Source organism: Mytilus edulis, chromosome 7, assembly GCF_963676685.1.
Source record: "Mytilus edulis chromosome 7, xbMytEdul2.2, whole genome shotgun sequence".
NCBI lineage: Eukaryota > Metazoa > Mollusca > Bivalvia > Mytilida > Mytilidae > Mytilus > Mytilus edulis.
The window spans coordinates 10,519,162-10,530,923 of NC_092350.1; the positions used below are offsets into that span (position 1 = coordinate 10,519,162).

Below are 11,762 nucleotides of genomic sequence, written 5' to 3' on the forward strand. Positions count from 1 at the left end.
TTGTTGTCACGGGCAGCATTTCCTGCCAACTCCAAAACCTCAGCTGCTAAGACATGGATGTCTTGCCTTACTGTGTATAATTCTGAGTGTAAGAGATGCACAGAAATGAATGGTAACTCATATGAACTTTGCACTTTTATGCATCCGAGTCCATTTGTTATCGGATGAATTGGGTGTAATAAAGGGCTCACCAAAAAATTTCATATATAGATTTTATATATACATTATTTAAAAGATTAATTTATAAAACAAACCTGCATGAATATACTTCAACATTATTACATTCAATCCTTCCATTAAAAACTCAAAACATAATGGTTTCTTTTTTTCAGAACTACTTGACAGGATGCCGAACTGGAAGTACTCGCCACAATAACCTTGAAACAGTTTGTCAAACACACCCTTTCAAGACAAGACTCGCCACTAATATCACTATACATTGATGTTTGAAGAATTGAACGTACGACGAGATCATGTTCCTTATTTTAAAAGAAATCCATTTGGTTGATCAAACATCGGTAGACCTACATATTTTATTTTCTCTCTAATATGAATTCAGGTTCGCATCATAAGAAATGAACACAAGTGGCAATATTTACACCTGAAAATCTACTCTCAGTACAGTCTAATTAAAGGTAGCTACTATTTGATTTTTATGTTTGGAGCTTGAATTTGAAAAAGCAGGTGTTTACAACACTATTTCTTTTGTCCATTTGTCTTAAATTGCATTATATATGGAATTGGCAGTAACAACATCTCTCTCCTGTTGGGTGTTTATTGGAAGCTGATGCCATAGCTTTTAAGTGAGTGTACAAAATAGTGGCAATCAATACATCATGTGGGTTACAATTTCAATATAAAGAGGAAATCTTCCAATATTTTATTAAAAAAAAAACAACACCTAGAATGTATTTTGAAATTTGATATTAGGCTTTCCTTGTTCCAAATCTATGTACATGTATATAAGTATATGTGTATCAGTGAAAAACCATATGAACTTAGTTTTTTATCCTACATTGAACTTTTGATGTCGTCCTTAACTTTTATGTAATTTATACTTATTCATCTGCATATAAACTATTTCAACAAAGATAGTATTCGTTAACAATGGTAATACCATTTGAATACAAGGAAGGACATCAATTTGCTTAAAATAGTCACTAAAAAGTTCTAAGTTTCAGAATGGATGTTAGGAAGTAGGTGAAGTGTTAGTCTTGGTTCACATTTTTTGTAATATTCTACAGGAAGTATAATCTGATATAAAGATTTCATATTTGACAAATTGTGAATACATTCTAAATGCACTATTAACTTTTAAATATTTTCTTGTCAATAAAATAAAATTAAAAAAAAAACACTTCATAAAAAAGAATTCAAACAATGTTAACTTAACACTTCACTAAAACGTATTTTTAATAAACAATGTTAACTTAAAATACCAAGTAAACTTACTAACCTTACAAGCTTCTATTAAAAAAATTTATTCACTTACCACTCCTGTCTGTGACATAACATAATAAAACAAACAATATTACTTATAGGATAATAGAAGGAAGCCATATACTTTAAAATAAGTTGAAGCCATAACTTTAATAAGATGAAGCCATAACTTTAATTACGTGAAGCCATAACTTAAATAAGGTGAAGCCATTAGGTATTCCGATATATTACTGACATTAAAGAGCTTTATAATTGTCCATTTCATAAGAAATGTTTTTGTATTTGTTTGACATCTAATAAAATTCATATAAGACTAATTATTGATGTTTAGATGTTGAATTGTCATGTAAATAAATAAGTGGGGTGAATCAATGAATTGAATAAGGTTGGTGAATTCATTGATTAAATAAATTTAATGAATCCATAAATTAAAAGATGCCATATTACTAATTATGTTTGAGCTATATTGTCCAACAATTATACAGTGAAACCATTAACTTTGTAATAAAAGTTGTCTGTAAATCTTTGTTAATTTTTCAATAAAATCTGGTCTAATGGAAGCGTTTTTCCTGCAATACAAAAGAAAATGTTTTTCATCCTCAATTGTATTGTAGGACTGACACAACCGGTTTTCCCTAGGGATTTTTAGGTGTTTCCCTTTTTCTATAAATAAATTATGATCACTGAATCTTAATTAAGTTATACTAGGTCTATTTTCAAATATATTAGAATTTAGATATGTTTCTATATATACTTTTTATTACCAACACTTATACACATTCAGTCTGCACTGTTGCCCCAGACTAGTAAAAATTCATTCGGACTATTAAGATTTTGCAAAACTTTGATTTGACCAATAAGAAAAATTTCAGAATATTGGTCTTCGGACTAGCAGTTGAAAAAGTTTTTGGTGCAGACTGCACATTTTGGCAAACCATTAATTAGAAAATTGAATCTATCAACAATTTAAAAACAACAGAAAAACTACTTGTAAACTGCATCAATTTTACAGATTCAGTCAGAAAAAATGTAAACATTATGTCCACATGTATGTTTTCATAATTTAAGCAGGTGAAAAACAAAATTTCACAATTATCATATATATAGGTAAAACTTCATGCGCTAACTAAGTCTATATGTTTATCCTCCTGATATTAGCATTATGCCTTTAGATTTATTAGATTTATACATTATGTCATTTTTTGTTGAACGTGTTGAAATGAATATAAATTCCAAGAATGTGTTATATCGATTAGTACCGATAAGTACCGATTGCACAGATGCATGATGAAATTGTTTGGTTAAAATTTGTCAATTGACCATTTTTTCTGCAACTGTCGTTGCAATTTCAATTTCCATTATTATTTGTATTATAATTTACTTATCCTATAGAAAACAATTTAAAGATTTCTGTTAATATTCAATATTTTGTCATTGGTTTGTTTATGTTACATTTATTCATGGATTATTTATATCTTTTCTTTTTACATTTCCGAGGTGATTACCAATGCAGTTGAGATTCCATTACAGTGATTCCCAATATGTATTGTGTGATTCATATTACAGTGGTGATTCCCATTACAGAGGGGGAGGACAGGGGGTACCCTTCTCCTCTCCTACCATAGCCAGAAATTAGTAGTGGTTTTGCTAATTAATATTCATAATATGTAAATGAGAATTGTATCACGTGATAGTACTTTGAACTGGACTGGCTTGATAGGCTTGATATCATTAAAATCTTTAAAACACGGATATTATAAGTTTCCCGTCACAGAGTCCTTATTTACAATCACTTTGATATTTCCGTAAAGTTGTCAGGCGGTCAAAATCAAACCAATGAACGCGAATTTAGTGAATTTTTCGTGCTTTCGTGAGTTTATTCTTCTTGAAATAGTGAAATTTTAATTTTACGTGGGAACCTAGAGTTCAACGACTACACATACAAGGTTTGGGCTTGCTTATTCTTTGGCAATTCAAGTTTCATATTTCACCCCGGCAACCTGTTTTTGTAATGACCTTGTAAGCCAATTTTCAACACGAAGTTTGCAAATTTGACGTTTCAGCCATTTTAGCCTGTATTTTACACTGCAATGTTAAGAGCCTCTCGCTTCGATTTTTAAAATAGCTCAGGAACCTGTATTTTTGCAACAACAGTCATTATGTTTCGTTTAAATGGTGTATATTGTTGTGTATATTCATTTTCTGCCCCGGCAACCTGTCTATCACTTAAATTAAAATTAAAACAGACATTTTTTCAAAATTCCCTATCATTTTAATGTAATTTCCGTGACCCGTATCCGATTTCTTTAGTATAATATTCAAATAAGCAAAGTGGCGTTGATTTCTGGATATGCCCCTCTTCTCCTTTCTCCTACCCCCTTTCTCCTTTCTCCCATTAGAATAAAACATCTCCTTTTGAGATATTTTTTCTTGAAATATTAGATCATTTTTTAAAAGGAGAAATCTTTTATTTTTTCTCCTTTCTCCTAGCCTTCCTCTCCTTTCTCCTACCCCCTTTCTCCTTTCACCCACCCCCTTTCTCCCTGTCTCCCTTACCCCTGTCCTCCCCTCCCATTACAGTGATTCCTGTTACAGTGTTGACTGCATTGCAGTGGTTATTCCTATTACAGTGATTCCCATTACAGTGATTCCTGTTACAGTGTTGACTGCATTGCAGTGGTTATTCCTATTACAGTGATTCCAATTACAGTGATTCCTGTTACAGTGTTGACTGCATTGCAGAAGTGATTCCTATTACAGTGATTAATTCCATTACAGTAGTGATTCCAGGAACTTTTAGGTTTACATTCTTCAAAGAAAAGAAGTCAATTCCCATGAAGGTAAGTACAAACTTTGATATCATTTTTATTTTCTGTCACAATGTTACAGATTTCCACGGAACTTTAAAATGTAGATATTGGTACTTAGTCAGAGGAAAAAGGTCTAAAGATAAGAATTAAAATTAAAACCTTGCCACAAGTCATATCTGCAAGGTTTTTGCCATTTGATGAGGATGGAAAGTTTGATAATGATGTGTCATCTAACGCATATTGGTTTTAAAAGATGAATTTATGATGTAGCACAAAATTTGATGTATTATTAGCTTGAAAGTCAATACTTCAATTTATTAAAATTCATATTAATGCAACCTAAAAAAATAATTTAAACCTAACCAAAAAGAGGGGTTATAAAGCAGTGGCAGATCCAGGTGGAGAAGGGGGGTTTGTGTGAGGGTCACCCCCACTTTTTTTTGAATGAACAATGCATTTCAATGTGGACATATGGTTGTAACACCCCCCCCCCCCTTTTTATCCTGGGTTGGGAACCCCCTTTTTAAAATGGTTGGCTCTCTACAGGTGAAGATAGGAGTTTTAAACATGAGTGTGAAGTGATAAAAGGGAGCATCAAGGAAGAACCACTTAGTTGACCTATTGGACACACTCATTATTTTTATACAGGTATATAACTATGGTTTTATACATTTCATAATCTATATGACATGAAATTAAACAGACCTATACAAATTATAAACAGAAAGTTCTTTTATTATTTCAATGTTTAAAAAAAAATTCCAGTTTGAAAGTTGAATTGATAACGTCATTTTCAATGTTCAAATATATAACTGAACCCTGGTTTTCCCTTTACCAATGAATGTGTCACCTTTAAAAGCAACAACTGCCTGTCACAAACGCCAAAATGATTGTCAGAAAGGTCAACCAATTCTGTTTGGCACGTTTTGGGTTCTGTTTTGCACCTTCTGATTTTGCCATTGTTCCACCCATTACAATGTTTTTTTTGACAATTTTGGGGTTGCAGCTTTAAGGCTTTAAATGTTTTTTTCTGTAGTCAATTCTTTGGCAGTTCAGCTAATGGGAAACATGTATGGCACAAATCTGTGCAAAAATGGCATTCAGCAATTTAATTAGCAGTTGACGTTGCGGCCGTACACCTGTCTTGCAAATGACGTTGCGTAATCAAATTCTATTGACGGTGCATTCTCACTTCATGTTTATCTGGTCATTGATGGCCTTCAACAAATCCCTTCTCAGGGTTTCATTGTCGGAAGGACAGTAAGACGCGTTTCTGATGTCAAATTGTCTGGTTGCAGAACGTTCATGTTTTCCTGTTTGCAGTATTCTACTGGGTGGATTCAGTTTTTTTTTATTCCGCAGTCTTGGCAATATTGAGATGTGTTACATTTTTTAACTGATGAAAGTGTGCCCAAGGATTGAAAGAACTGTTTCACAAAGAAAAAAAATGAAATTCGTGAGATCTAAATAATCTGGTATGTTCAATAACCACAGATAAGTCAGATGATGATTTTTTTTAAAGAGAAAGAAGTATGATGAGCATAAATAGTAGTTGTATGAGGATCAAACATGATTTGTTTAAAAAAAATCTACAAATTGAGTGATGCGTTTTTAAAGTCAGTCAGTATATGTAACTTAGCTCTAACTTAATTAAAGGCCTTAGGGTGAGGCCAACCATAATCTGATGAATTTTATAAGAATGATTTTACAGAAATTTTCATACTAGATTTATAATAAATATGTAAAAACAATTATCCAAATTATAAAAAGTCTAAAATAAACAATTAACAGGGCATAGACTTGATAATATGTAGCTTCATTTCATGTGTACTTTAGTCTAGTTAATTATCAAGATGACCCCAAACACAACTGACCCTCACATAACACAATATAAACATAAGTTTGCAAGTGAATAATTCATCATCAATGTTTCTCATCTTCTTTTGACAAAATATAACAATACTGGTAAAAGCAAATCATTATTTCACTATTTCACTTTCATTAATGATTGAACCCAAAAAATTATAATTTAAATGTTTTATATATCTCATAGATAGTGCCCCTTTAAATTACAGAAATTGCCTATTTTACAATTGTCTAGTTAAAGTATAGCTTATTTGAAAAAAATAATAAAAAATATAGGTCACTGATGAGTTACGAAAGATATTTCAATTTTTATGCAAAAAAATGGCATTTGTGCATCAAAGGGAGATAATTTGAAGCTTTTTCAATGATATAAACATTTTAAAAGTCATCTGGGGCTAAAATGAATCATTTTTTTTTGGCTGAATTCTGTACCATATCATAAACTTACAATTTCAATAGTCTAATAATTAAAATTTGTAATGATTTTTTTCCTTTTTTCTGAAATTTATACCCTCGAGCCTCCATAACTACAAGTATTATATTCACTTGAATTTCAATCAAGTCTTGAAAGTTCATTTATTTTGAATAAATAATGTCAGTCAGACATGTACCACTTACAATTATTCCATGCACCAGACCTGCTTATAATATCTGACAAATTGACAGAAGTGACACAGATCCATGACATAAACTGGAGGTCAGGTGAACCCTTTCTTGTCATGTAGACGTTGCAAGGAACCCATAGACCAAATATATTTATCCTTTGACTCATAATGAGTTAGTTATTCACATTCAAAGCAGCAGCTGACCCATGAAAATGAGTCTTAAGTTAATATGCAATTATATATGTCTCTGGTAAAACTTAGTCTCATCATAATTTAAACAATTTGTAAAATGCATTCTACTTACCAGATATTACATGTGGTCATTTCTTCTGTCAAAATACTAATGACAAAGTCAGGTCCTTAGTTCAGGTGTCAAAATTACAGGTGAACTTAATTAACAACTGTTCACTACTTTCCATTTTATAACAGGAAATATAATAGTATATCACCAGGTAATTTTGACACCTTAGATATAGGTAAAAAGTAGATAATCTTTTTGTATTTTTTTTTACCCATGACTGTGCAAGAACCTAATATTTTTTTGCAAGGTGATTAAAACCCCTTTACCATCATTTATTGTCAGTCAAACTGATTATACAAAATATTATTTTTTTTAAATTTGATAACTTTTTTTTTATCATGGCATTAAAATAACATGGTCATATCTTGAAACCCAGAACTATCTTTTGTTTTCCAATTGAAGTAAGGCTGGGGTTAATATTTTGATTCAATAAAGATACATACTTAATTATAGTGAAAAATGAAAGGTGATATATAATTTTAATAAACTAATGAACTAAAATATTTCAAGGCTATAGACTGATTTTTCAAAGACATAGAACAGAAAAAGGAAAAACATCATCAAAACTGTTTATTTTATAATTTTATGGGTAGATTAGCTGCTAAAGTCTTCTTCCAATGTTTTAAAGAAATTGGAAAAATTTTCAAACAATATACAATGCAAATGAAATAAATTTTTAAACTTTTTGTCATGATCCTTAATCCAATATAAACTTATGATGATGCAGAATAAGGCCATTATTTCATTTCAGTACAAAATATGGTTTAAAGAGGAATAACTCTTGCTTTTTAAATTATAAAGAAAATGTTTCAGGGGTAAATTCAGTAAAAAATCTCCCATTGACTTTAATGCTAATCTATGTGTGGAAATAAATTTATACCTGATTTACCTTTAGAAATTAAAAACTTTCATATATCATTCATGAAAGTACAAATGTAGCCCTATCTTTTGCAACAATAAAAACATAGGGTCATGCCGCATTTTTGGGCATTCACATGGCCTTGTTTACAAACAATGTAGATTCGCACTGAATTCCTATACTGACCCCCATTACTTTTCAACCCTGTAGGGGAAAAAAATAGTACATTCAGCGTTTATTTTTTATTTTTTTTCAACTCTAGTTTTGATCCATCTACCATAAAATATTAATTAAAAACATTATCTACCAATCAGAAGAGCACATGACTTCACTTATAGACAGAAAGCTCTCCCCCAAATGGGCGGTCCCTGATGACGTATATTTATTTACTGAATTTACCCCTTCAAACATTTAATTATCATGATTATGGTGTTAAATTCATCTACACATATCTTACAACTTCTGTTTAATTTGAACAGTTCTACTTTAAGCACATCCTAATAATGCAGGAATAATGTGCAACTGCATGGACATTAATAAAAGCAACCTAAAATATGAATCAATATAAAACAGGGAAAAAAACTTTTAAACCAGTTTTCATTATATCAAATTTACTTCTATATGTACAGTAGGCCCAGTCTCAGTATACTCTTATAATATATTCTTTCAAAAATTCTGCAGTAAAGCCTGTAATCAAAAGAAAAAAAAATAATTTCAAATAGATAGCATAAAACATTTGTTGACAAACAATGATAAGACTGAAAATAATGTTGGCATGATTATTCTATATCATTTCAGTGGCAGATCCAGCAGTGTTTCTGGGGGCTGGAACCCCCCCCTTTTTTTTGACGATCAATGCATTTGAATGGGGACATATAGTTGAAACTCCCTTTTTTAAAATGGCTGGATCTGCCCCTGCAATTGTACTTGTTTATGCTGTTGATATAATTTCCAAGGCAACAAGGTTTCAAGGAGTATGCTAATTTAATGGCCTCTTGACCATCCTTCTGTCCTTATTATTTCATTCTGCACTCTATCTCCAGTTTATTCTTTGAAAAAATATATGAAACTCATACACTGATAAAAACCAAAACTTCCACAGAAAGTTTGAATTTGGCCAGCTAGTAAAGGACCAATCTAGAGTTATTCCCCTTTATAACTTTGAAAACTACAATTAATTTTTCTTTCCTCACTAACTTAATTTTTCAGTCCATTACCACATGAAGTTGCCTAACTTATGCCTTCATACTTTATACTTACGACTATCAACATAATATCAATGATTAGTAAAGAAGGCGAGACATTTCAGTGTGTGCACTCTTGTACCTTAAGACATATTAATTCTCCATGAGTTTTTACCTCTGTTTTAATTGCTTCTTCATAAAAGTAAAATAAGAATGCTGCTATAGTGCTCCATACACCAGGAAAAGACCACTTTAGTCTTAGTGTAGGTAACGGCAGGACAGAAGCAGCAGAAAAGGTAGTAGGATAACCTCCAAATTTCAGTCAATTTGCCAGATGTCAATGTGTAAGTTTCATCCAGAGAATCATACAGCTAATGTCCACTTTAATAGAACAAAGTCTGCTTTACAAATATCATTTCTATTTATTTTATTTTCTTGTGACCAGGTAAAGTAACTATTTATTTGGTCCAGTTGTTTCAGAGAAGAAGATTTTTGTACAAGTGAAGGAAAGACCAGATGCCAAGTGATGAGATAATATATAATTATATTTTACTCTACCAGACTTAATTCTTTTACTAAGTCTGTTAAATACATTGCAGTATTAATTGTTCTAATGACAGTCTGTTGTATCAATGGCATGAATGGGATTTATATTTTTTCCAGAGTAGTCCACCATGAATTTCACCCCAATAACAACAACAGCCTGAAAATCCACAACAGAAGCCTGAAATCCAACAGCATCCTAAACAACAACATCAGCGTCTTGAACCACAACAACAGTGTCTTGAACCACAACAACTACAACAGCATCTTGAACCACAACAACTACAACAGCATCTTGAACCACAACAACTACAACACCATCTTGAACCACAACAACTACAACACCATCTTGAACCACAACAACTACAACAGCATCTTGAATCACAACAACTACAACACCATCTTGAACCACAACAACTACAACAGCGTCTTGAACCACAACAACTACAACAGCGTCTTGAACCACAACAACTACAACAGCATCTTGAACCACAACAACTACAAATTCAACAGCGTCTTGAACCACAACAGCATCTTGAACCACAACAACTACAACAGCGTCTTGAACCACAACAACTACAACAGCGTCTTGAACCACAACAACTACAACAGCAATCTGAACAACATCAATAAGACAGCAAGCTAAGACTGTACAAAGAAGCAATTAAACAGAGGTAAAAACTCATGGAAAATTAATATCTCTTTAGGTATAAAACCATTAATTCATATCCCCTTTGCTTACTATGTTAATTAAACTCTTCAATTTCAAGTGTTATTGTCTTACATACCTTTAATTGCATATAAGAGCGTACTGGTTACCAGAAGTTAGATACTAAAAAACAGGTTACTCTGATCTGAACAACAGGGCAAATGCCCTCCTAGTATAATTGTTTATCCTTTTTTTATGGCCCCACAACAAAGTTGTTGGTGCCATATAGTTTTACCCTTGTCCATAATTCCCAAATTCCGTAATTCTACATTTTGCAACAAACCATTATACAGAGTTTATTTCTAAACACTTTCAGACAGGCCTCTACAATAACTTTTTTTTCAACTTGTTCAGTAGGACAAGTACATACCAAAACTTACTTGTCCGAATGAAATTGTAACTTGCCCAAAAAAAATCTTAATATTAACCTTTTTTGCATTTCAAGTTGATTCAAGTAACAAAATAAATTAAAAAAAAATTGAACAGAATTTGATTTATATCCTTTGAAATACTTTTAAAAGAGAGGAGCCATGAACAGCTGAATTCAGTTGTGTCACAGGACTTAGGTTCTAGTTTTTATCAATGCTAAAGTCTCATCATACATTGCACATGAGGCACCATCTGATTGGCCTCTAAATGTACACTCATTGGATTTGTATCCTATTTTTTTAAAAGTTGAAAAAAGTTTATTCAAATGCAATCAATAAAAATAATATGAGGTATGATTGTCAATGAGACAAAAGACCAAATGACACAGAAATTAACATTTTTCTATAGGTCACTGCATTGCAAGTATTGTTTTTTCTACATAAAGATCAAACATGATTTAATGATTTTTATGGTAAATAATTTCCTCATTCTTATTTACAAAATACAGTATGGACATTGGTATTAATTATTATAAAGCAACAAAATAAGGTAGGAAAAGAGGTTCTGATTTGTCTTGGTCCAGAAATGTCTACTGCCTTGCCAAACTGTCTATTAATCATGTCTAAGAAATATGTCTCCTACAGTGCCCAACTGTCTATTAAACTTGCAGCCAATCATTTCCACGAACTGTCTTTTAAAGTCACCTTATCTAAAAAGCGCATGGTTGAATGGGATCGGTAAGACTGGATTCCGAGAAAAGTGTGCTTTTTACCTGTTAAAAGTACTTGACAAAGAACCAGTTTTAAATTATCGATTGCAAGTCTGAGGGGTGTTGAGAAATAAAAAGTTTCAATTAGTTTCAGTTTAAAAAGGAAAGATGTCAAACAAATCTTCTTTTCTTGTTTTTTGTTTTTTTGTTAATCATGTTAATAATTATACTTTGTTCATCAAAGTTGGATTAAATTTTTTTTTTTGCAGAATGATTCTACTTGTCCCATCGGACAAGCTTGGTATAGCTTTTACTTGTCCGACCTTTTTTACCTCTGGTACCGGACAATCGGACAAGCGTTATTGTC

General features: G+C 31.7%; 1 protein-coding gene across 1 annotated transcript in view; it reads left to right on the forward strand.

Annotated features, from left to right (window-relative positions):
• The first annotated feature begins 4,207 nt into the window (after positions 1 to 4,207).
• The window catches only part of LOC139529915 (kinesin-like protein KIF6), a 71,310-nt gene continuing 63,755 nt past the window's right edge, over positions 4,208 to 11,762 (forward strand). Inside the window, exons 1-2 of the mRNA XM_071325882.1 lie at positions 4,208 to 4,280; positions 9,729 to 10,282. The gene's annotated coding sequence lies outside the window, so the exon portion shown is untranslated. The remainder of the gene's footprint in view (positions 4,281 to 9,728; positions 10,283 to 11,762) is intronic.